Genomic DNA, 25,187 nt, shown 5'->3' on the forward strand with positions numbered 1-25,187 from the left:
TTCAAGACTTCAACTGTAGCCGAGCAAAAAATGAAGATCACAAACAGTACTTGCTCCAAGTTGTCAAAGAACACAGGAACATTTTTTGTAATTTCAATAAAGCGACAGTGATTGCTGGACTTTCTAAGGAACATTTTTATGCGAGTTGCAGTTTGAGTTTGATAATAAAATTACAAATTATTCTAATATGCCTTATTCATTTGGCTAGTTATGTTATAGTATATACAGCAATCTTCATGGTCTCGTGCAACCTCTAAATATTAATTAATTTGCATAAAATTTGGACCGAAGTAATTTGGCCAGATATGGAACCAAATGCAGGGTTCTAATCCAGAGAATCTTAAAAAAATTTTTGGACCACCCTACTGTAAAGCCTATATATGTGTTTAGTGTAATTGCATGTTGAACATCTTGAAGACCTTCTAACCATGTTCTCCATTGAAGCTAAATGGTGTAAATAATGGAAACTATTGTTTTCTGCAGCTTTTGTTTACCTTGTTGTTTACTTTGCCATCCACTATGTGTTCAAAAGTATGTGGACATGGTAAATCCAGGTGTTTGTTTTCCAACAGGGGTCTGGCATCCAAAACAATTAGGACTAATTACAGACTAGAGTTTTATATTATGGGATAGATATCTGTGCATTGGTTAGTTTGGGTTCAGTTATTATCTTTGTTTCTAAAACGACTCACAGATGGTTTGGATTTACTATTGTTTTATCCAACTCTGATTGAAAATGTTCTTCCTCTAAATGTCTCTAATATTTTTCCTGCTCTGACTGTAAATAATAATTTCCATCTACTGTCATCACATCTGACTGAGGAAGAAAAATCTACCATTAAACTTTAGTGAAACATTGATGTTTCTGTGTCTGATCCTCATGAACAGGACATCTGACAGCTGGAGACATGAGGTGTCCACATATTTATCTCCATACGTTGTGTCTTGTATTTTAATTATGTCTTTGTACAGCACTTTGGGCACTTCGCGTCATTTTAAATGTGCTATAGAAATAAACCAGACCTTATGGAGTCAATTCTCAATGGATTTTGACCATTTTAAATATAAAAAAGCAGTAACATATTAAATTATTACATTACAGGGTGGGGAAGCAAAATGTACAATGAACATTTAGTTGTTTTTTCTCAGCAGGCACTACGTCAAATGTTTTGAAACCAAACATATATTGATGTCATAATCATACCTAACACTATTATCCATACCTTTTCAGAAACTTTTGCCCATATGAGTAATCAGGAAAACAAACGTCAAAGAGTGTGTGATTTGCTGAATGCACTCGTCACACCAAAGGAGATTTCAAAATAGTTGGAGTGTCCATAAAGACTGTTTATAATGGAAAGAAGAGAATGACTATGAGCAAAACTATTACGAGAAAGTCTGGAAGATACTATTAAAGAAGAATGGGAGAAGTTGTCACCCCAATATTGAGGAACACTTGCGCAAGTTTCAGGAAGCGTGTGAAGGCAGTTATTGAGAAAGAAGGAGGACACATAGAATAAAAACATTTTCTATTATGGACATTTTCTTGTGGCAAATAAATTCTCATGACTTTCAATAAACTAATTGGTCATACACTGTCTTTCAATCCCTGCCTCAAAATATTGTACATTTTGCTTCCCCACCCTGTATGTCATGACTCGTATTAAAAAAACTCCAGCGAAAATGTAATAACTGGAGCTGGTAATGCAATAATACATAAATAGAACTGCATTTATGGGAAATAAAAGATTTGTTTGCAGATTTTATGTAGTTTTTAAATCAAAAACAGGTATAGTTCATAGGTCGTCAACCTTTGCGTTCTGAAGAGACATTTAGGAGCTGTTTTCTGGAGCCAATACTGATGTTTCTGCTTGGGATCGTCACGAACAGGGCGTCTTACAGCTGTAGATGTGACGTGTCCACGTACTTTTGTCCACGTAGTTTTTTCGGTCCGTGTCTCTTGGCATATTTGTCTGAAAAATAGATTTATTCTGTTAGCCTTTCCAATCTGCCAGAGCCCAAACAGAGATGTCTGCAGCCGGGCCCAGGCTGCTGTAATCCCTCTGTGGACACGACGATTACCCACGGCCGTAATCCGCCCTCCGCCGCCACTGCCGCCCATTACACACACAGAACTGCACTTTCTGCTTCTTCTATTCTCTGCTCACATTCCTCTGAAACAAACAGATGGCAAACGTCCACTCTGCTCAATCTAATAAATCAGTTTACAGTTTTGGGACCCGCCCATCGGCCGCCTCAGCTGACAACGTCGGTTTCTTTTCTTGTTGAATTCAATGTGCTCTGATCTGTATAAAATGGAATATAGTGGGATGAATGAATGTTTTATTAGGTTACATCCTGTGTTCTGTGGGCGTTTAAGGACGAATCCACAACAAGACACGGACACAGAAACACACGACTGGATTTGGGTCGAGATATTTTCACATTTGAACATACAGTCGCAGAAAAAAATGAGACCTCCCCTTGTTTTCTTCAGTTTCTTGTTCATTTTAATTCCTGGTTCAACTAAAGGTCCATCTGTTTGGACAAATATAATGATATCAACAAAACCAGCTCATAGTTTAATTTAACAGCTGATATCTATCCATTTTACGTGTTTTCTTGATTAAAAACTCAAATCACTTCAGTTCTTCCGTCAATATCTATGTCATTGTACTGACAAAAACAGTGCTTTTATTCATTCCATGTTTTTTTTTTGTCTGTTTTAGTCACATGATACACACAGGAGTTAGGACTGGATTACAGAACCATTGTTTTGGAGGACTTTAGATGGAATAATAATTTTTTCTGTGACTGTATTTTGGTTTTCTTTCTTTCTTTTATTAACAAACTTGTTTATTAACATTTCAAGCTTTACATTCTTAAGTAGGGCTGTGTATTGGCAAGAATCAGGTTGTACGATACAAATCACAATACTAGATAACGATACGATATATCACGATATATCATGATATTGTTAAAAAGGCCATTTTTTTCTTTGTTTCTTTTTTTATAAATGATTATTTCCTTGAAGAATTGAATTACACATAAATCTGCACAAATACTAAACACATTTTTATTTAATCCCAACAGGATCTAATGCTATATCACAATATGTTCCTGTGTTCAAACTGAAATTCTGTTTTACAGACATTACAGTTTGAGATCCTGTTCAAATGTTCATTTTCTATTAGTTCAGAACTAACATAAGAACAGTATTTTAGTTTAATCCCAACAAAGGCACTAACATTATTTAATAAAAGAGTGTTAAATATAGGGGTGTAAGAAAATATTGCTTCCGCAATATATTGCGATATTTCATTTCACAATACTGTATCAATATTAAAAAGTACTCTATTGCTATTTTTAGGTATTTAGTTAAATGGAAATATAACGGAGGTTCATGTTTTGCTTTTTTATGTATATTTTTTTTTAGGAATCCTGCAAGCTCTTTTATTTCTATATTCACATGGGTATTTTGCTCTGTTGTTTGGGTATTCAGAAAGTAGTATTGTGACATTGCAGGCCATTCAAGTAGTTTTTTTTTTTTAACTGATAACACTGTTTTGTTAAATAATGGTGATTTCAATCATCCTAAAAGCACTTTTTACTGCCTGAGAGGCAAATGGTAGTTCCTTGCATTAAAATAATGCTCTGATGTTGATTCAGGGATGTCCACTATACATTCTTTTCACAACTAACAGAATATGAAAATTTGAGGAGGATATCTATAAAACATAATTCTATTTATTTATTGTGTGTTTTGTGCTTGAAATTTTATTTTTATCTGTAAAAAAAATGTTAGTTTTTACAAAGGAAATTTTTTGTATATATTAAATCCTGTTCTGAACAAATAAAAATTTGTTCAGTATTTGTGCATATCTCTGGTATAATTAAATTTTTCCAGGAAAAATAGAAGAAGAAACAAAACAAACAAAAAAACTGCATTGTTAACAGTATCATGATACATCGTGATATATCACATCATGATCCTAGTATTGGGATTTGTATCGTATCACCAGATTCTTGCCGATACACAGCCCTAATTAAATAAGAATAAATAAAATATAAACAAAAAAGAAAAACAAAAATGAACCTCCACCATATCGGCATTTGAATAAATACCTAAAATATCAATACTGTACTTTTTAATATCGATACAGTATTGTGAAATGAAATATCGCGATATATTGCAGAACTGATATTTTCTTACACCCCTTCTTAAGTATATTCAAGTTTTAGGTTCTTTTATTACATGGCAACTCAACCAACTAAAAATAAACAACAGAGAACCTCTGGGCGTAGTGGAACCTAATTCTGATGACAGTGTTGGGTATCAGAAAGTACATGGAAAATAAAATAGAAATGAATACATTTACAATGTCGTTGATCAGTCTACACAAACACACCCTGTGACTTTCATGAATCCAAACAGATAAATGTCTACATGATGCAGAACCATGTGACCGTCCTGTAAAGTCATCAGTGGGTTCCAGCTCCTCTTAAATCGGTCCATGTTCGGGTGGAGTTCTGCTGTTCTTTTTACTCTGATGAGTTGTTCTTTCCGTTCACCAACAGGAGGGGGCACTGGTACACAAAAACACACACATATCATCTTTTTTTGCCACCGATGCAAGAATTTGAATAAATAATTTTTTTCTTTATGCAAACAGTCAGAAGGAGAAGTACAGACCAGTGGATCCCAGCGTACGTTCATGTGTCAAATGTTAGAAAGTTCTACCCAGATGCCCCCCCCTCACCAAAACACTCTCTAATTTAGGACAACCCCAGAAAAACAATAATGTGTCCAGATTGTCTCCAGCAAAGATTTGTCAAATTTAGAGATGATGAGTGGAGTTTTAAAAAGTCGAAGGTTCACTGTCCAGATGAATTCTTTGCTTTTCTTGATATTTTCAAAGGTCAGGGTTCAGTTACTGGCACTCATACTCAGATTACACATGAAAGAACGCAGTACGGTGTACACGAATAAATGTATTAGTTTAATCATCAATAACATCATCAACTTCAACACCTGACACTGAAATCCAAAACCATGAAGATAAACCATGGCAGAGCAGCATCATTACGCCTCCAAACGGGATATTTTACATTAAAACAACAAATGTTTCTAGTAAATGTTACATTATTTTGACTTCTAAGATTGTTGGTCGTGTTCCTGTCGACTTGTTGCTCTTTGTATTTTTATCTCAGTTGATAAACTACAAAGTCATTGTGTCCATTTCCGTTGTAGTTGTCGTCATCTATTTATCTTTGTTGTCTTTGTCATTGTCTTTGTCGTCGTTGGCGCCGTCTTCGTCTTTGTCTTTGTCGTTGCCGTCTTTGTCCTCGTCACCGCCTTTGTGTCATTGTTGTCTTTGTTTTAGTCTGTTGTTGTCTTTGGCGTCTTTGTTGTTGTTGTTGTTGTCTTTGTCATCGTCTTTGTTGTTGTCGTCGCTGTCTTCATTGTTGTTGTCTTTGTTTTAGGCTGTTGTCTTTGTCATCTTCAGCGTCTTTGTCATTGTTGTCTTTGTCGTTGTTGTCTTTGTCATTGTCTTTGTCGTCGCCGTCTTCGTCTTAGTTGTCTTTGTCATCATCTTTGTCGTTGCCGTCTTCGTCGCCATCTTTGTTGTCATTGTTGTCTTTGTTTTAGTCTGTCATTGTCTTTGTCATCTTTGTCGTTGTCTTTGTCGTTGTCTTTGTCGTTGTCTTTGTCGTTGTCTTTGTCGGCCGGTTTCGGGGCGGTGTGGACCGTTCTGGCAGCAGAAGTGAAAGTGAAACTTAACACTCATTTACCTTTTCTCTACCTCCTGAAGCTTCGTAAACGTTCATTTGAAGGGACAGGATGTTTGTCCTGGACTATTATATACTACATATGTATAGTATATAATAATACTATAATATATTGTACATCTGTGTAATCCATAATAACTTTATATATTATACATATGTAGTATAAGTTTAAGGCAACAGTGATGTTTTTTATCTATGAAATGTTTGCTGTGGCTCTGCACTACGACACAACCCTACCAGTGGAAACACTGCATAAATCTAGGCCTGTTCTAATAAAAGTCCTTAAAGGGTTAAATACTTTTCTCAGCACATTTTTTTCTAAATTTGCTGCCGTTTTTTCCTCCGTCCTGTATCTGTCCTTTTCAGTTCTGTTTCCTTATATAATAAGCCATCTCATGTATTGATCTGCTCCAGTCTGTCTGTCCATAAACTCTGACGCTCATTGAACCCACTCATCAGGTTCTGGACTCTTGGACCTGGTCCAGTCCGCCTCATGTTCCTCTGGATTCAACGCTGAAGACTTTTTACAGTGGCTGCACTGAACCGAGGGTTTCTGGGTAAAACATCAGAAGGAGTGGCGGCGGGCGGCGGTCAGCTACGCCGCGCCAAAGAAAGCACTGCTTATTTTAGAACGCACAATATTGGGTCCAAAAATAAAGAGTCTGGTGGATGTGTCTGCCCAGCTGTGGGTGTGTGCGCCAGGCTGTGGGCGTGTCCGCTCGCTGTGGGTGTGTCCACCGGGCTGTGGGCGTGTGCACTGGGCTGTGGGCGTGTCCTGGACCTGTCCTCATATGAACTCATGCTGACATTAACCTGATCATCAAACTGATCAATCAATGAATCAGTGGCAGTGAAACACGATCCAAGTCTGATCGTGAAGGAAATTGAACAGTCCTGAATATCGTCGGCTTCCTGATAAAACCTGCTATGTGACTTTTGGCAAATTTTACAGGAGAAATAAAAAACTGTTTATATAACAGGAAACTGTGAAATGTGACAAAAAATATCTGTTCCTTAACGGTGATACTTATGATGGAATGTGAACAACTTTCACAGGAGACTTAAATTTGAAGCTATAATAGGGGAGATAGCAGGTTTTTTGCCCATCCACAATGTCACTTAGCAGGTTTTATCAGGAAGCCGACGATATGTGTTCTATTGCTAATACTTTATAATAATCCTTCAGTTGTTGTGTCGTTCAAATACCATGTGTCCGTTCATATTCTTTCTTTTCAGGATGTTCTTCTCAGTCATTTGCATCAATTCTCCAACTTAAACCCCAAACCAGGACCAGGATGGTCTCAGAATCAGAAGAAACCCATCTGACGGGAAAATCACTTCTCTTCTCTTTTATCAGATATCCAGGAATTTTACGAAGTGACCTTATTGGACAGTCAGAGGTGGGTGGAGTCTTCCAAGGGGGCGGACCCCATGGCACCCGTCAACCTGTGGGATTTCTCCAGCCTTCAAAGCACAACGGTGACCTCGGACACTCTGCCCAGCCTTAGCACCAGCATCGAGGTAAGACCCAGCCCAAACCTGGGCCACATACAGGTCCACATCCAGGCTAAAACCTGGGCCACATACAGGTCCACATCCAGACTAAAACCTGGTCTATAGACAGGCTAAACCTGGTTCACAGACTAAACCTGGTTCACAGACCGATTAAACCTGGTCCAGATACATGTTAAACCTGGTCCAGATGCAGATCAAACCTGGTTCAGGTCCATATTAAACCTGGTCCAGGTCCATAGTAAACCTGGTCCAGATGCAGATTAAGGCTGTATTCACACCTACCATGTTGGTCCATTTAAAACAGACCAGAGTTTGGTTCCCCAGAAAGTCCGGACTTTTTTTTAGGTGTGAATACAAACATGCAAACTCTGATTCCAACCAAACAAGCGGTCCGCTTCCAAACAGACTCTGGGCCGGTTCTCTTCTGGTGTGAATATAACTGACCTCAAACCAAACCAAACCAAGGAATCTTGAACCTTTTTGTGCTTGACGAGCCACCGTAGCCGCTGGAAGTAGCCGAGGTTTACGGGTGGTCAGAGCTAATAGCAGCAGACATGAGCTGTGGACAGATGTGGAGCAATGAGGAAATTGAATCTGCCATTGACATTTGGTCAGATGTCCATATTACCAAACTGGCTCCAGCTGAGCTTTTCTTGAGTGTTAACATTATTTTCGTAAATTTGTGTCTGAAAAAAACAATTTATATTCCAAAAACGATAACTGTATGTAGGAGCACCACGTCTATTTTCATCAACACCGGCTCTCTCTGGTTCACCCCACCCCCGACTTTTCTGTCCAGTGCCAGCGCAGTTCGTCACATGCGTGTTTCTGTTCACGCATTTTGGTCCACTAGCAAAAAGTGCAATGTGAATGTAATCTGACCCAAATGAAAAAAATAAAGTCCACATTTGATCCGAATCAAATAAGCGGACCAAAGGACTTTTCAGGTGTGAATACACCCTGAACCTGGTCCAGGTCCATATTAAACCTGGTCCAGATGCAAACTAAACCTGGTCCAGGTCCATATTAAACCTGGTCCAGATGCAGATTAAATCTGGTCCAGGTCCATATTAAACCTGGTCCAGATGCAGACTAAACCTGGTCCAGGTCCATATTAAACCTGGTCCAGTTCCATATGAAACTCGGTCCAGGTCCATGTTAAACCTGGTCCAGTTCCATATTAAACCCAGTCCAGGTCCATGTTAAACCTGGTCCAGTTCCATATTAAACCCAGTCCAGGTCCATATTAAACCTGGTCCAGATCCTGATGACTGAACCTATGCTTGTTTCTTGTTGTTTGAACGTTTCTCTAGTAAAAATAGACCTGATTAAAATAGATCAGTCCTTTCCATCGGCGCTGCTTCCTCAAGAACCATCCTGAAGTGAAAACATTCCCATCTGAGGATCAAACCTGGATGTGAATGTGTCGTCGTCGACTCATCTGATGTTTTCCACGTAGTCGCCGGGTTGGTTAGTTAGTTCAAATAATGCTCCCAACGGTATGGTACCAAAGTGTGTTCCAACTCCACTTTTCTGCAGACGGAGGGGGTTGGAAGGAATTCACAAACATTGGGACACCTGTAGGAATTGGTAGCACCAACTTTCGAGGCTTGATCAACCTCCATTGCTGCAGAACTGCTTTAAGTTGTTAACCCATTTCTTGTTCACCTTTTTGTATAATTCTGAAATGTACATTATTTTCTTTTTTTTTTTTTTTTAGTTTTGTTTAACCTTACCTTTTTTCTTTTTTTTTTCTTTTTTTTTTTTACCTCTGGCAGTTCACCGCTTACCTTTGTACCATTTCAAGCTCTTCATTGGACTTCAACTGCTTGAATTTCAATACAAAACTGGAAAAATTTTGTCCAGTAGTGTGTGTGTGTATATATAAACACTATTTAGATACAAAATTAGACAGCAATTTATACAATATGTACTAATATATAATCAGTATGCTAATTAAAGCAATGTGTAATTATAATTCTGTGGTTCTAAGGTGGAGTTCAGTCTGGAATGGGTTCCTGTGTGTGTTTACCAGTACATTCTATTTCTGCCACTTGTCCTCTCCGTCCTACGTCTTTTCCCACATGGACCTTAACGGGTCTGAAACCAGTGTTTTCATTTGTTCTTTCAGACTCAAAGTGACAGATTCTGTTTGTTCGATCATCACTGATTCATATTGATTATGATCCATTCCTGTCTTTACTCAGTGGTTTTCCATATGTGACATTCCAGTCTTTAGAACCCTCTGGTGTGGAACACTGTGAGTGTTTTTACAGGTGCTGTGTGTGGAACGTCCACAGTGGTGCGTTCAGGTGACGTTTACCTTTGGATGAAAACCCAGATCAGATGGAGATGTGACATAGTGGTGAAGAAATGTATGTGAATAAAAGATATGAAGGATTATTAGGGACTTTTACAGGAACATGTGGGTAAATATAAAAGGTCCTTATGGAGGCGATGCTGGTCAGACATAATCCTGGTCCCAGTTCCAGTCCCTCCTAAAGCTCCTCCAGGTCCATTCAGGCTCATGCGGGTCTGCTTAGTACGTTGGAGGCCGACCACGGTGCTTTAGAGGACGGCGCGTCACATCAAACGTCCTCAGATATTTAAAAAAACATAAAAGGCCTTTGTTGCCTGCTGCCTGTCATCTGGTCTCATCTGGTCCTGGTCCGGCTTCAGCCTCAGACCTCAGGAGACATTTTCCCTGAAAAAGGATGACACGTTGGAATAAATCTATAAAGAGAACAGATTTAGTTTAATCCAGATTTAAGTCAGTGTTATGTTTCCTTATGGAACCGCTTTAGTCCAGATCCTTAAACCTGCGGATGTTGAACAGTAGGTGTTTGTCCTTCTGAGTCTGGAACAGGACTCCAGTCAAAACCTGACGCCAAACGAACAAATAAGGTTCTGTTCAGACTAAAGGTAAATGTGTCCATATGTGACCTGGATCTGATCTGTTAAAGACAGTCTGAACAGCACTAATCTGACCCAGACCACTTTTATATGTGGTCCTAAATCTGACCCGGACCACTTTCGGCTGTGGTCCTAAATCTGACCCGGATCACTTTCATCTATGGTTCTAAATCTGACCCAGACCACTTTCATATGTGGTCCAAAATCTGACCCAGACCACTTTCATATGTGGTCCTAAATCTGATCCCGATCTGATATTTTCCAATGTGACATCAGTCGGAATGTCCAGGTCGCATTTATACGACCTTTCCGTCATTGAAATGTGACAAATGTCCCAGTTGTTGGTCGGAGCGGAGGAAAACCATATTTCCTTCTGTAAACACAGTGTGTGTCTGCATGGTCACGTTAGCGATGTAGTTGAAGACCAGTTTTTTGTGGTCTTGGTCTGGTCTTGGTCCGGTCTTGTCTTGATCTCGATACCCTCAGGTCTCAGTCTTGTCTTGGTCTCGGTCTTGTTTTGGTCTCGATCCTCTTGGGTCTCAGTCTGGTCTTGGTCTCGGTCTGGTCTTGGTCTCCATACCCTTGCGCCTCCGTCTTGTCTTGGTCTCCGTCTTGTTTGGTCTCCATACCCTCGGGTCTCAGTCTGGTCCAGTCTGGTCTTGGTCTCCATACCCTCGAGTCTTGGACTTGTCTTGGTCTCGGTCTTGTCTGGTCTCCATACCCTCCAGTCTCGTCTTGTCTTTCGTCTCGGTCTTGTCTTGGTCTCCATACCCTCCAGTCTCGGTCTTGTCTTTGTCTCGGTCTTATCTTGGTCTCCATACCCTCCAGTCTCTGTTTTATCTTGGTCTCGGTCTTATCTTGGTCTCCATACCCTCCAGTCTCGGCCTTATCTGGGTCTCGGTCTTGTCTTGGTCTCCATACTCTCAGGTCTCCGTCTTGTCTTGGTCTCAGTCCTGTCTTGGTCTCCATAACCTCAGGTCTCGATCTTGTCTTGGTCTCCATACCCTCCAGTCTCGGTATTATCTTGGTCTCGGTCTTGTCTTGGTTTCTGTACCCTCGGGTCTCGGTCTTGTCTTGGTCTCCATACCCTCCGGTCTTGGTCTTGTCTCATCTGGTCTCAGTCTAGCTGGTCTTGACTACAGCACTAGGTCTCGTATTCCATCAGGACCTCTTTAGTGCATGTGGGTCACTTCAGGGTCACATTCAGTTCAGACTCAAACTGACAGAAGTCACATTTAATGTGGAATATGAACGAGCACACAAACAAATCAGATTACACCCAAAAATCGGAGTAGTGGATTAGACCTGCTGTGGGCGGAGCCTCAGATATATTCAGAACGCTGAAATGTCCAAAGAATCCTGATGGAACCAGAAAAATACCAACAAATATGTGAGAGAAAAATGTTAAGAATGTGGAAAAACTGAAGGTACTGTTAATGTGAGGTCCAACATCTAAACACACCTCAGCCTGTGGATGGACACAGACCCGGATGTGGACGGACTTAGTTCTTTTTGTCATTCATCATCATCGTCATCATCATCTTTATTGCAGACTTGGGAGTCCATTTAAAAACAAACAAACAAGCAATCAACAAACAGAATACATTTAAAAATACGGGTTAAAAATACAAACAAAAAAATCATCAATATTATAAAAGACAACTGTACCAGTGTCGCCACAGGGATCTGGTATCGCACCGAACTATGACTGGGATTAATCTAAGATGAATGATGGAATTCTGACAATCGTTCATTATTTTTACTCAATTTTTGTTTGGTTTGGTAATTTTTTCAATACTTGATTCAATTTTTGTTTAGTTTTTTTTCATTATTTTACTCAATTTTGTTTTGGTTTTGTGAATTTTTCAATACTTTATTCAATTTGAATTTGGTTTTGCTCATTTTCCCCATTATTTTACTCAGTTTCTGTTGGTTTTGTTAATTTCTCCATTTTATAATTTTTTATTCAATACAAAATTTTTCAGTTTTGAACTAAATCAATCAGATGAACCTGTGTACATGCATGAAGACATCAGAGTACTGGCACAAATCCAGGTGTGTTCATCTGATCGATGGTAATCGATTTAATTGATTAATTGTTGCAGCACCATCAGGGTCACATGACCACACAGGTCTACTGGGTTTGTGTTTCATATTGTGGAGTAGTTTTGTGGAATCGACTGGAACTGAATGTGAAACAGTGTGAAAACAACTCACAAATTTAAGACGGAGAAAAACTTAATTTCCATAGATATAGTACCAACGTATGACGGTGTTTTAGGGCCACCTAAGAGAATAAAAACACTAGTCACTACAAGAATAAAGTCGTAAAATATTGAGATTAAAACCTGGAATTTTATGAAAATAAAGTCAGATTCAAAAAGAGTCAGATTTGACCAGAATGAAGTCGTAATATTATGAGAATAACGTAATTAAAAACAGGTGTATAAATATCCTAATTTACCAGAATACAGTGGTACCCACTGGTCTGATAATGTAGAACTGGAACATTCTGTGAGGTTCTACTGTCATTTGGGGTTTACGCACAAAGGCCAAATAGAGGGTATGCACATACGTCACTTCCCCCCCAGCCACACCCCTCTAAGTCAGACTGAGTGGCAAAACCAACCTGCTCAACATGACGGAGTATAGCAGTAAACACAGCCAGAGCGGGAAAATGTGAAATCTGAACTTAAATGAAGGACAGTTGGACTGGACATGGATCTGTACGAGCTACCAAAGAACAAGTGGTCCATGAACACTGACATGTGGACACAAATGGAGGATCCAGACCTGATCCAGGGTGGAGGGATCAGCACTATTTTTAACTGAAACAAATATACATGGTTTCATCATGACTGACAGCCAGGTCCAAAACTAGGGCCCAGAACCAGCTGATCCAAAGTGCATTTACAGTAGACCATGGACTGACCCCAGTGAATATATGCATGATCTACTGGGACTGAGCAGATTACTGAGTCTAGTTCAGATCAAGTACTTTATACAACACAGATACTACTGCTTTGTACAGTAGGGTACAACTTTATCTTGTAAATTATGATATTTTACTACCTGTTTTTAATTAACACATTATTCTGGTAATATTATGGCTTTATTGTCGGAATATGAGGACTTAATCTCATTAACGAATGACATTTTTTGTTAAATTGAGTTTTTTTTATAACTACGACTTTATTCTCATAATATTGTGATTCTTTTTGTATTCGACTTTATTTTCATAAAATTACAGGTTTTATATCAATATTTATGACTTTATACTCGTAGTGACCAGTGTTTTTATTTTCTCATGTGGCCCTAATACTCCGTCGTAGCTTTATCTCCAGTTCCCCCGTATTTGAAAACTGGGTTAGCCTCAGTTTCAGTTAGTTTATCATCATGTAGGAGCACAAGGTTCACAATCACAAAATGAAGACAAAACCATGAAAGATATGATCATGAAACCAAGAGCTGCGCTAAGAAGTACCGTTAGCCAGAAGAATACGTCATTTCAGGTCTGATTGGACCCAAAAATACAGCATGAATTAATGTTAGTTGACACCAAACAGGATCCACAGATCTAGGTTTGGTTTCTTGGATTTGTGGATCCATCTACATCTGTTTTCTTTGTCTTTCGGTGTCTGTATAACGATAACTCCTACTGCTTTTCAAATCTGTTCATATAATCAATCACACAACAACTCCTCCCTGTTTTTGATTAAATATTGTTCTTAAGTTTAGACAGTATTGAAGCCAACGCTGTCACTCATCTCCCTCTTTCTGCCACTCAGTGGGCGGAACCGCGGTAACTTCCGCTAGCGGTGACATCACGTGCATACCTTCTATACTGAACCTATTAACCCCAGCCGCAAAATACTGAGCCTATTGGCCCCGCCCACCAAATACTGAGCCTATTAGCCCCACCTACCGAATAGTTAGCCTGTTAGCCCCGCCCACCATCACACATTGGCATTAGTCCGAGGACTTTGAAGACAGTTCACACATGTTTGGGTTTTTTTTCGTCGTAAGAACTGAATGGATTTGGAGTAAATTCCGTCTTCAGTGGAAGTGGTCGGCTGCAGGGCAGTGTTGTAACCGAAAACTGTCATCATTGAGGCTGAATGCTTAGGATTTATAAATTAGGATTTTTTTATCGTGCTGTTGCAAATTTATTTTCAAACTTTGCAACTTTAATCTCATAAAAGTACATTATTTTCATTGGATTATGATTTTGTTTTTTAAGATAGGACTTTATTCTCGAAATATTACAACCTTATTCTCGTAGTGACAGGTGTTTTTTTTTCCCTGATGTGGTGCTAATGCGCCCATCATACCAATGAACAGGAGTCACACAGTACCAATTATTACCTCCGCTAGGAAGGTATTTGTGATCGCTTTGCTTTGTGTGCGTACATGTTTGTTTGTTTGTTGGCAAGATAACTCAAAAAGTTATGGATGGATTTTCATAAAATTTTCAGGAAATGTGATCCTGGCACAAGGAAGACATGATTCAAATTTGGTGGTGATCAGGGGTGGGGGGCCCCACTGTTTGGCCTTGACGGAGGTCTGCGCTCTCCGAGTGCTTTCTAGAAAAGACAGCGCAGATCTCCGCCAGGCCTGCTCAGTAGCCCCCCCCCCCACCCCGATCACCACCAAAATGTAATCATTTCTTCCTTGTGCCAGTATCAACATTTCCTGAAAATTTCATGACAATCCGTCCATAACTTTTGAGTTATCTGCTAACAAACAAAGCACACGCAGGGGGTGCAGATCTGTCTTGGCAGAGGTCTGCGCTCTCCGACTGCTTTTCTTGTTATGGGATGTAATGGTTTCTATGAGTTAATGTGTGTCCTGTCTCTGTTTTTAAACGGGCCTTGGACCACAGAAGCATTCTGCTCTTCAGACGTTTGTTGAAGAGCCACAGTGAACGTTGTGGGACATTTGTTTGTTTTGTTTTTTTGGGGGGGGTTGATTTATTTTTATATGTTGCAGTGTTTCTGTTTTAAATGGGTTATTTCTTTTGCTCCTTATTACCTCCGCCAGGAGGTATTGTGATCACTTTGCTTTGTGTGGTTTGTTTGTTGCATGTTTGTTTGTTTGTTAGCAACTTCACAGGAAAACTGTTCCAACCATCTTCACCAAATCTTCCCCACAGATAGGCCTAGGCCCTGGGACCAACCATTGAATTTTGGGCCAAGTAGGCCAAAGTTCAAGGTCACAGTAAGGTCACAAAATCTCACATTTTCTATCACTCATCATTGAGCAATTTTTGAAAATTCATAAAAATTCAAAACGACTCCCATTAGCCTCCAATTGGATCCACCTGTAGCTTAGAACAATATCTTGTATCTGGCACAAAATTGTCCACATCCACTGTGGAATGTGGACTCTGTGGACATTTACATTTAACATTGAAAATCCCATTTACCACACATTTTTCATTATAACTCAACAAATATTGATTGGAATTTAATATAATTTGACATACACATGACTGGACCAAGCTTCAACTTTGTACGAAATATCATTCCGCTCCATTTCCTCTTCCGTTACGCTCTGTTGTTTTTTTTGTTATTTTTTATGCACCATTTTCAAAAAATCATAAAAAAATGCATTTATGGACTATCATTATGAATTTGTTTTGCACATCCATAGTTAAAAAGAAATAGTCGATCCACCATGTACACTGTTCGGGGTGCTTGTGGAGGTTTGCGTTCTCTGAACACTTGTGTTGTAAATGACGTCTGTCTGTGCATGGGACGCCCGTCTGCACACAGGTCATATGATGTGGATCCACCACAGTCTGAGTGGGTTTGTGTGGAAGCTTTACCCCCTGCTGGCCTTTTGACGCTACTACAGCCTCGTCCACTCTGGGACTGAAGGAAAATACTGGCACTTCATCCATGACCCATACAGAACAGTCGATAAACCTAATGGACTGTATTTATTCAACTGAATGACATTATTTGACCACAGATGTGTGTTTGAACCAAGGTTCTAATAGTTTTGGATTTTTCATTATAGTTTAGTTTATTTAGTTTTGATTTTTTTTTTCTTTAATTTGGTTAGTTTTTAATTTGTTTTTAGAGCAGGTTTGTTAGTTTTTAATAGTTTTCATTTTTTTCTAAATGCTTAGTTTTAGTATTAATTTTACTTTTGTCGTATCTTTTCTCTTCTTCTCCGTCGTATTCAAATAAATCCCAGACAGGACTCTGCTGCTTTCTCCCAACTTTAGTCTTCATGTTTCCAGGTAGAGTGGGGACCAGAAGACAACTGGAAACCACAAGTGAACACAAGTGACGGACTGTCAAGTGTCGTATGGTGCCGCTAGATAAACTGGTAGAGCGAAATAAATCACTTTTCATATCAGTGCGACATTGACAAAGACGAAAACAAAGGGAATTTTATCCATAATTTGCATCCATTTGTTAGTTTTGTAAGAACACAATACAGTTTCAGTCTTATTGTTTTTTCTTTTAATTATTGTTTTTATTTATTTCAGTTAACGAAAATGTTTTTTCAATTCTAGTTTTCATCATTTCGTTAGTTTTCGTTAATGATAATAACCTGGGTTTGAACCAGACGGTGAAAGAGTCATTAAATATAAAACAACTCAGGCTCTGGTTGAAAAACCCCATGAAGACTGATTGAGTCTGGTGGACCGTCCGGTGGTTTTACTCATGAAACCCGTTTGACCCCCCCCCCCCCCAGGAGGCATGGACTCCTCCCTCTTCAGCTGTTTTCAGATCAGAACAGGTCAGAGGCCTTTTTAGCCCTGAAATCTACTAGAAATCCACATTTAAAGGCTGATCCCCTCTAGAATATTCTCACAGTGGGCACCTGTGGGCTTTTTCACTCCTGAATTTAGCCTGTAAGGAAAATCATCAAACAAGACCAAGACCTGGATGAAATATTAAACAGTCATTTTTGTTTACCGTCTTTTTGGCAAATTTTGCTGTTTTTTTCCCCCATTTTTCTTCACTGTTTTTCTCTTGTGTTTTTGTGGTTTCTATAGTTGGTTATAGTTTTATTGTATCTGTATATATTCTGTGTATTTGTATATATGTGTAAATGTCTATGCAGATCTCTCAGGGCATAGACAGATCCAGTTGTGTATTTGAATCAGCCTGATGGATGGTTTTGTCAGTGAAATGAGGGGCTCTGTCTACAACTAGACACAAAGTGAACACAGACTATCAACAGGATCCAAATGACACCAAAGAACCAAAAAAGAACAAGAAGAACATGGGCACACAGTGATCTAGCACAACTACAATGGATCAACACATGGAAAATACAGGAAAAGATATTTATAGAAACTCAGAAAGTTTAGTTATGAACATTTACTGTTGGTTTTCATCAGAAATATGATTAAAAATATGGAAGTTTATTTTTTCTTTTTTTTTGCTCGAACACACAGATGTCAAACATGCAGCCTGGGGGCCAAAAGTGGCCCGCCAAAGGGTCCAATCTGGCCCCTGGGATCAATTTGTGAAATACCAAAATTACACTGAAGATATTAATAATCAAGGATGCTGAAACCATTTTAGGTCAATTCAATCTAAAGTGGACCAGACTGGTGAAATATTATCATAATAACCTATAAATAATGAAAACTGCAAATTTTCCTCTTTGTTTTAGTGTAAAAAAAGTAAAATTAGAAAAAAAAAGTTACATTTACAGACACTCCTTTTACAAAAATATGAATATCCTGAACAAATGTGAACAATCTGAAATGTCTTAAGAGAAGTATGTGGAATTTTACAATATTCTGCCTGTTACTAAATCTTTAAGTTGTGATTCACATGTATAAATGACCAACTTAGATGTAATGTTAACATTGCCACTTTTTTTCTGACAGAATTTTCAGGTTGTTCATATTTGTTCATGTTATGTTAAAGTGCGGTTCGTAGGTGTAAACATTTTCATAATGGAATTTTACTTTTTTCACTCAAAAACATAGAGAAAACTTTGGAGTTGACATTATTTTATAAGTTCTTTATCCTATTATTTATATTATTTTACTGGTCTGGCCCACTTTAGATCATATTAGGCTGAATGTGGAACTGAACTAAAATGAGTTTGACACCCCTGATCTAACACACTGTTTTATGCATTTATTACATATAATAATGATAATTAATGGACAGATATTAGAAGGTAAGTTCTTCCTGAAAACGGTGGTGAAGAGTTGGAGAAAAATACATTTTCTCAAACTTTAGTTGCAGAAACAACAAAAGTAAATGTGGGTCTGTCCTAGTGGGAGTCGTTAAAGGGGAATAATCCACTTCTTGTTTCCAGGTTACGTGTCGCTGTGCAGTGTGTCCGTTGTGTCTAACCTGTAATTGTTGACCTGGTTAACCTGTGTTTCCTGTGTTAAACCTCCACTGAGGCGGTTCTGACCCGGTCGAAACCAGGCTGTGCGGTTTCTGACCCGGTCTAAACTGGCCTGTGCGGTTCTGACCCGGTCTAAACCGGCCTGTGCATTGACGCTGTCTCTCTCTCTCCCCTCCCGTCCTCGCCGTAGGATCCCCCCTCCTAAATGAAATCCCTGCACACGTTGGCGCAGGCCAAACACCCGTACGGCCGCCACAAGCACGTAAGTACCGGACGCCTTGTGTTGGTGGGAGGGGCTTGGCCGCATGTCCCATCCAGTCCTCATGTGCTTTGGACCATCAGAGGGGCGGGGCTTGTGGGTCGGGGGTCGCTCAGATGGGTCCTCCATGTGTCACTTGTGTTGTGATCCGGAGTTTGACCTGTTCACCAAAAACCACTTTTATACTTAGAGACAGAAGTAGACCAGGGGAGGCAAACATGCGGCCCACGGGCCAGAACCAGCCCACCAAATGGTCCGGCCCGGTCCATGGGATGGATCTGTGAAATACACAAACGATAATTAGTCAAGTCCTGTTAGTTCAGGTTCCACATTCAGACTAACCCACTGGTTCCAACCTGTTTTTACTCCTGACTCCATTTTAACATCACACTTTTCTGTTGACCACAGACATTCAAAACAGAGACTTTTCTTTTTTTTTGCTAAAATTAATTGTTTTTGCTCCTGTAATAGTTTTCTATCCTCTGTTTCAATCCAGGTTAATGTTAGAGGACATTTAGTCTATATAATGTATATTATTGTGAACGGAGGCAGTAAATCCAGGTGTAGATACTGCACGAAGTGAGAATTTTATTTTCCTTGGTCAGGATATGTACAGTCAGTCCAGCTGTGATTTACAAGGCTAACAATTAACCACTGAACAAACAAGAACTGAAACTATGAATTATGAAAGAGCTGCAGCATCTGAAACCGACCACAGTGAACATTTGAAAGTCACATGATCAGCTCAAACAAGAGATGTGTTCAGATATTATATCCTGCATTTTATTTGAACTTCATTTTTATTAAGAAAAGTGTTTTAATTATAATGAAATATATATTCAGTCATTAAAAATAGTTTTTATTATTATTATTATTATTATTATTTATCAATTACTATAAATATCAGGTGACCCCCAAGGTTGAAAAGCACTGGACTAATATGATTTCAAATGGATCGAACCAGTAAAATAATATCATAACCTTTAAATTTGACAACTACAAAAAAACTGAGCCAGAACAACCTGAAACGTCTTCATACAAGTCAGTGGAATCTTTTGTGTATTTTTTAGATCCACTGTGAACTTTTTCTCATGATATTTAAGGTTGTTCATATTTTCAGGTTATTCGTATTTTTGTGAAAGGATAGTTTTGTAAATTTAAGTATTTTCATGTAATTGTAAAGAGAAAAGTTTGGTATTTGTCAATATTCACAGGTTATTCTGTTGTTTTTCTACTGGTTCTGATCCACTTTAGATCATATTGGTCTGACTGTAGAACCTGAACTAACATGATTGTTAATATCTTTGGTGTAATTTTTCAAACATTCCTCCTAGGGGCCGGATCGGACCCTTTGGGGGCTGGTTTTGGCCCACGGGCTGTATGTTTGACATCCTGATGAGTTTTAGTGGTTAAGATGTTGAGATTCAGTGTTGTTTATTCAGTCCGACTTCAGAGTTCTCCAGTTCCTCAACACTAACACAGCGACACATCGAGGTGGTCCGGTCCGTGCTGCGTTCAGGGTTCATGGTTCATTTGCTTCATTCGTGTTGGTTCATGTTGTTGGGTCTGAACGGGTCAGGAACGGGCTGAAGAGTTCGGTTCCACAATGTGACCAAACCCGGTCAGAGCCGGTTCCGAAGGTTCTGTCGGACTGGGTCATTTTGGAACCGAACTCTCCACTGTTTGAGGGAAATCCATGAACGCATCTCACTTCCATCTGTCCACGGTTTATGATGTGGGTTCTGTTTTCAGCTGATAGAACCGTGATGAGTTCAATGTCCTGTTGTTTATCAATGAAACACCCAAACAGGCCGATGGTTCTGACGGTTCTGACACATTCAACAACCAAATGTTTATTGAGTTGAATCTCGTGGATCCTTGTTTTGAACTGAATGTTTGCTGATGTGTGGATGTATTTGTGTTCCAGACATCAGAACACAAGCTGGTTTCTGTTGGAAAATGTGGTTCTAAATGGTTCTGAATTTGTACATTTGTGTTATGACTTACATGGACAATGTAGATTACTGAACATTTATGTCATTTATTTACATGTTTTACATCCTTAATTAACACAAAAGACAAAAGGAAGCAAAAAAAAAAAAAATGCACAAAGAACCAAAGAAAACCAGTGAATCAGGGACTTTAATGGGAGGCTAACAGTTTCCCTTTGTTTCCAGTCTTTATGCTAAGCTAAGCTAACTGCTGTGGAGACTGGAGGTTGTTAGAAATAAAAGATTAAAACTGAACCAAAGAATCATTCTCTGAGACTAGACCAGTACCGGACCGGTACCAGTCTTTTAAACCGGTGCTGGTCCTGTTCTGGTGTTGTGGACCTGTGCTGGTCCTGTTCTGGTGTTGTGGGTTTGTACTGGTTCTGTACTGGTGTTGTGGATTTGTACTGGTTCTGGTTCTGGGTTGTGGTTTGTTCTGGTGTTGAAGGTTTGTACTGGTTCTGTTCTGGTGTGTGGACCTGTACTGGTTCTGTTCTGGTGTTTAGGGATGGTACTGGTCTGTTCTGGTGTGTGGGTTTGTACTTGTTCTGTTCGGGTGTTGTGGGTTGTACTGGTTCTGTTCTGGTGTTATGGGTTTGTACTGGTTCTGTACTGGTGTTGCGGGTTTGTACTGGTTCTGTTCGGGAGTATTGGGTTTGTACGGGTTCTGGTCTCGGTGTTATGGGTTTGTACTGGTTCTGTACTGGTGTTGCGGGTTTGTACTGGTTCTGTTCTGGGTTATGGGTTTGTACTGGTTCTGTACTGGTGTTGAGGATTTGTACTGGTTCTTGTTCTGGTGTTGTGGGTTTGTGGTTCTGTTCTGGTTGTTGTGGACCTGTACTTTCTGTTCTGGTGTTGAGGGATGGTACTGGTTCTGTTCTGGTGTTGTGTTATACTGGTTCTGTTCTGGTGTTGTGGACCTGTACTGGTTCTGTTCTGGTGTTGTGGGTTTGTACTGGTTCTGTTCGGGTGTTGTGGGTTTGTACTGGTTCTGTTCTGGTGTTGTGGACCTGTACTGGTTCTGTTCTGGTGTTATGGGTTTGTACTGGTTCTGTACTGGTGTTGAGGGTTTGTACTGGTTCTGTACTGGTGTTGTTGGTTCTGGTCCTGTTCTGGTGTTGTGGATCTTCCCGGTGCCAGTCCCTGTGGGTTCCGTGTCTTCTGTTCCATCTCCTGTTTGTGTGTTTTCTTGTCGTATCCATGAGTCTGTGGGTCCAGATGGTCCAGGTCTCTGACCCACATCCTCCTCCTCCTCCTACTGCTCCTCTTCTTTCTCCCCTCCCCCTCCTCCTCCTCTTCTTTCTCCTCTTCCTCCTCCTCCTGCTTCCTCTTCCTCCTCCTCTTCTTCCTCCTTCTCCTCCTCCTGTTCCTCTTCTTCTTCCACCTCTTCCTCCTCTTCTTCCTCCTCCTCCTGCTCCTCCTTCCTCCTCTTCTTTCTCCTCCTCTTCTTCCTCATCTTCCCCCTCCTCCTGCTCCTCTTCCTCCTCTTCTTCCTCTTCGTCCTCTTCCTCCTGCTCCTCCTCCTCCTCCTGCTCCTCCTCGTCTTCCTTTTCCTCCTTCTGCTCCTCCTCTTCCTCCTCCTCCTCCTCCTGTCCTCCTCTTCCTCTTCCTCCTCCTCCTCTTCTTCCTCCTCCTCCTCCTGTCCTCCTCTTCTCCTCCTCTTCCTCCTGTGGACAGTTGCTGTTGACTCATACATGGACTCACTCTCAGTTTATTTGCGTGTTTTCGAGGCGAACGGCTCCAGAATGAAGAATGATGTCACCTTAACATGTTGGTCATCCTCATTAATGATGAGTTTAGGGTCTCACATTAATGTAGGACACCTGAGCGCCTACTAAAACCACATTATTATTATTAAACGTGAAACAGATCATTTGAAAAGGAGAAAACAGTTGGAATTTGCTGCTTTTCTTTCCACTTGAGGTTAAAATGTGAGTTAAATTTGTGGTTTGTGTTATTGTGTTTAAAATTAAATGAGTAGAAGAAAACGTTGAGTTTCACAGTCATGTATGAAACCGTTTACATTGAAATTAATAATTTTCATAAACTGTACGGAGACTTAGTTGAAATACTTATCAAACGACCTAAAAGGAAGTAGATGGTTGACTAAATGTGGTGTGACCTGCACCTTTCAAATAATACCCACATAAATACAAAAGATGAACACAAACCCCTCCTCTGATCATGTGATGATGATGATGATGATGATGGTCTGCTGTCGGTTTTCACTCCTTCTGTGGGATCTGAAAAACCAACTGTCCCAGCGTTCATCAGGTCACACTAAAAAAAAAAATCTGTAATTTAACACAATTTTCGCTGTTTATTTTACAGATTTTTTTCTGTATTTTTAAGATACAGGAAATATCAGTGAAATGACAAAAATAGACTGTGATTTACATGTCAAATGTAAAATAACACGAAAAACCTGTAACCGTGAATGACCATAAAATTTCCATTTTTTAAAGGACTTTTTTTTTTCTTTTTTCATAGAAAAATACAGTTAAAATAATTGTAATTTCACAAATATTTCTTTTCTATTTATGAGATTACACTATTAATTTAAAGTTTAATACTGTAAAAAAAGAATAAAATGAGATAAAATTATTGACAATTAACCATAAAAGAAGTATTTGTTCTGTAAGTTTAACAAGACTTGTTTGTTAAATGACAAATATCTTGTGTAATTACGGGAAGGTTTCACAAAAAAAAGTTGAATAAATGTGTTTTTGTGAATGTATAACATGTATAAACACTGATAAACTGTCCAAATACAGTTTTTATCAGTGGATTGTACAACTGAGTCTCACTGAAAAATTATTTTTATATATATTTATAGGTAACTTGATTGTTTTAGTGCATGAAAATATTCTTTATTAACATTAAAAAGTAAAAAATAAAATATACAAAATTTCATGTAAAGTTAGGGCAAAAAACTGTATTTTAATTATAGAAAAGTATCGTATTTTTATGAGATGGTTATTTTCCGTTATTTACCAGTATTTTTCGGCACCCCTGCTGCCGGAATATTACCGTTTTTTGTATGTTTTTTTGTTTTACAGGTCACATGTTAACGTTTACGGGTTCAGTGGGTTAATCTGTGGTCAAACTCAAACACCTTAAATATTTCAAATACATGTGAATTAACAGTGATTCTGATTTCTGAACGTAAACCATTTGATCATATTGATAATAATCATAATTCCTTGTGTACATTTTCACATTAGATTCTGTTTTTGAGTTCACATATGAATAATTAATCCACTGGTTTATTCTCTTTCACCCACTTTATCAAACAGATTTCTCTGTAAAACTTTAGTATTACACCTCTGCAGTAATAAATATGGAGGAATAATTTTTAAAAAGTACATTAAATGTGTATTTTTGTTGAACTTTTATTCTGTAAATCTGCTCTATGAGACTCTGGTCTGTTCTGGTCGTGGTTTTAATTTATTTTATCTGATTTTACACAGTTTTAAACATTATTCGATCTAAAACCCCTTTATTTTATAGTTTTAATTTCGTCTTGAAATCAAACCCCCTACACTTGCGTTAATGCTGCCTTCACGTGCTCTCAGAAACCTGGTAAATGAAGGAGAAATAATATAAAAACGGTTTTCTGAGTCATCGAAGCCTTTTCCTCCCGTGCTCTGGTGTCACGGCTGAATGCGTGGACGTGAATCCGCCTCCACTGTGGGCGACACGCGCAGATTTCCCACGGACCGTGAACGCGTTGCGGATCTCCCTGTGCGGCGGTCCGTGTCCGTCCGCTGAGCTCCGGGTCCGGGATGAGGCTGGAGGCGGCTCCCCGGTGTCTCCGGTAGTCGGCGGCCGTCTGTCGGTGGGTTCCGCGCCGGTGTCCGCGGACACAGAGCCCGGGATGAGGCGCTGAGACCCGGATCCGGATCCGACCATGGACTGCATCTGCATAGTCACGACCAAGGTAAAGCACCGGAGCCGGGCCGGAACCGGAGACCCACCGGGGGTTTCGGAGCCGGTGTTTAACGGAACGAACGGGTTTTCTCCGTTTTATTAAAGTACTTTTAGAAGCGGTTCAGCCGTTAAACGGATTGGAACGGAAGCCGGTGTCAGTCAGTTCCGATTGTTCGTAAATACTCGGTTAAATCCAACCGAACGGAACAAACCCGGTCCGTTTAAGTTGGATCGGTTTCCTCTTGTCGGTGGGTTTTATTTGATCGTGTTTCTGAATAAAGCTGGTGGGTTTTAGCTGATTTTAACTCTATATGTGTGACGTTTTTAAATTAGATGTTCTTTTTTTTATCAGTTTAATCCATTGTATCCATTAAATCCAGTTTAAGAAGTTTCTTTTCCTTTTTCTCAGCTGTTTGTGTATTTTTACAAAGCTTCTTAGGAGTAGATCAGGGCTC

General features: G+C 39.5%; 1 protein-coding gene across 1 annotated transcript in view; it reads right to left on the reverse strand.

The window, feature by feature from the left end:
* LOC115437524 (laminin subunit gamma-1-like) overlaps window positions 1–20,205 on the reverse strand; it is a 24,134-nt gene extending 3,929 nt beyond the window's left edge. The window contains exons 1-2 of the mRNA XM_030160751.1: window positions 20,201–20,205; window positions 9,623–9,628 (exon numbers count right to left, since the gene is read on the reverse strand). The gene's annotated coding sequence lies outside the window, so the exon portion shown is untranslated. The remainder of the gene's footprint in view (window positions 1–9,622; window positions 9,629–20,200) is intronic.
* Between the last annotated feature and the right edge of the window lie 4,982 nt (window positions 20,206–25,187).

Source organism: Sphaeramia orbicularis, chromosome 17, assembly GCF_902148855.1.
Source record: "Sphaeramia orbicularis chromosome 17, fSphaOr1.1, whole genome shotgun sequence".
NCBI classification, from domain to species: domain Eukaryota; kingdom Metazoa; phylum Chordata; class Actinopteri; order Kurtiformes; family Apogonidae; genus Sphaeramia; species Sphaeramia orbicularis.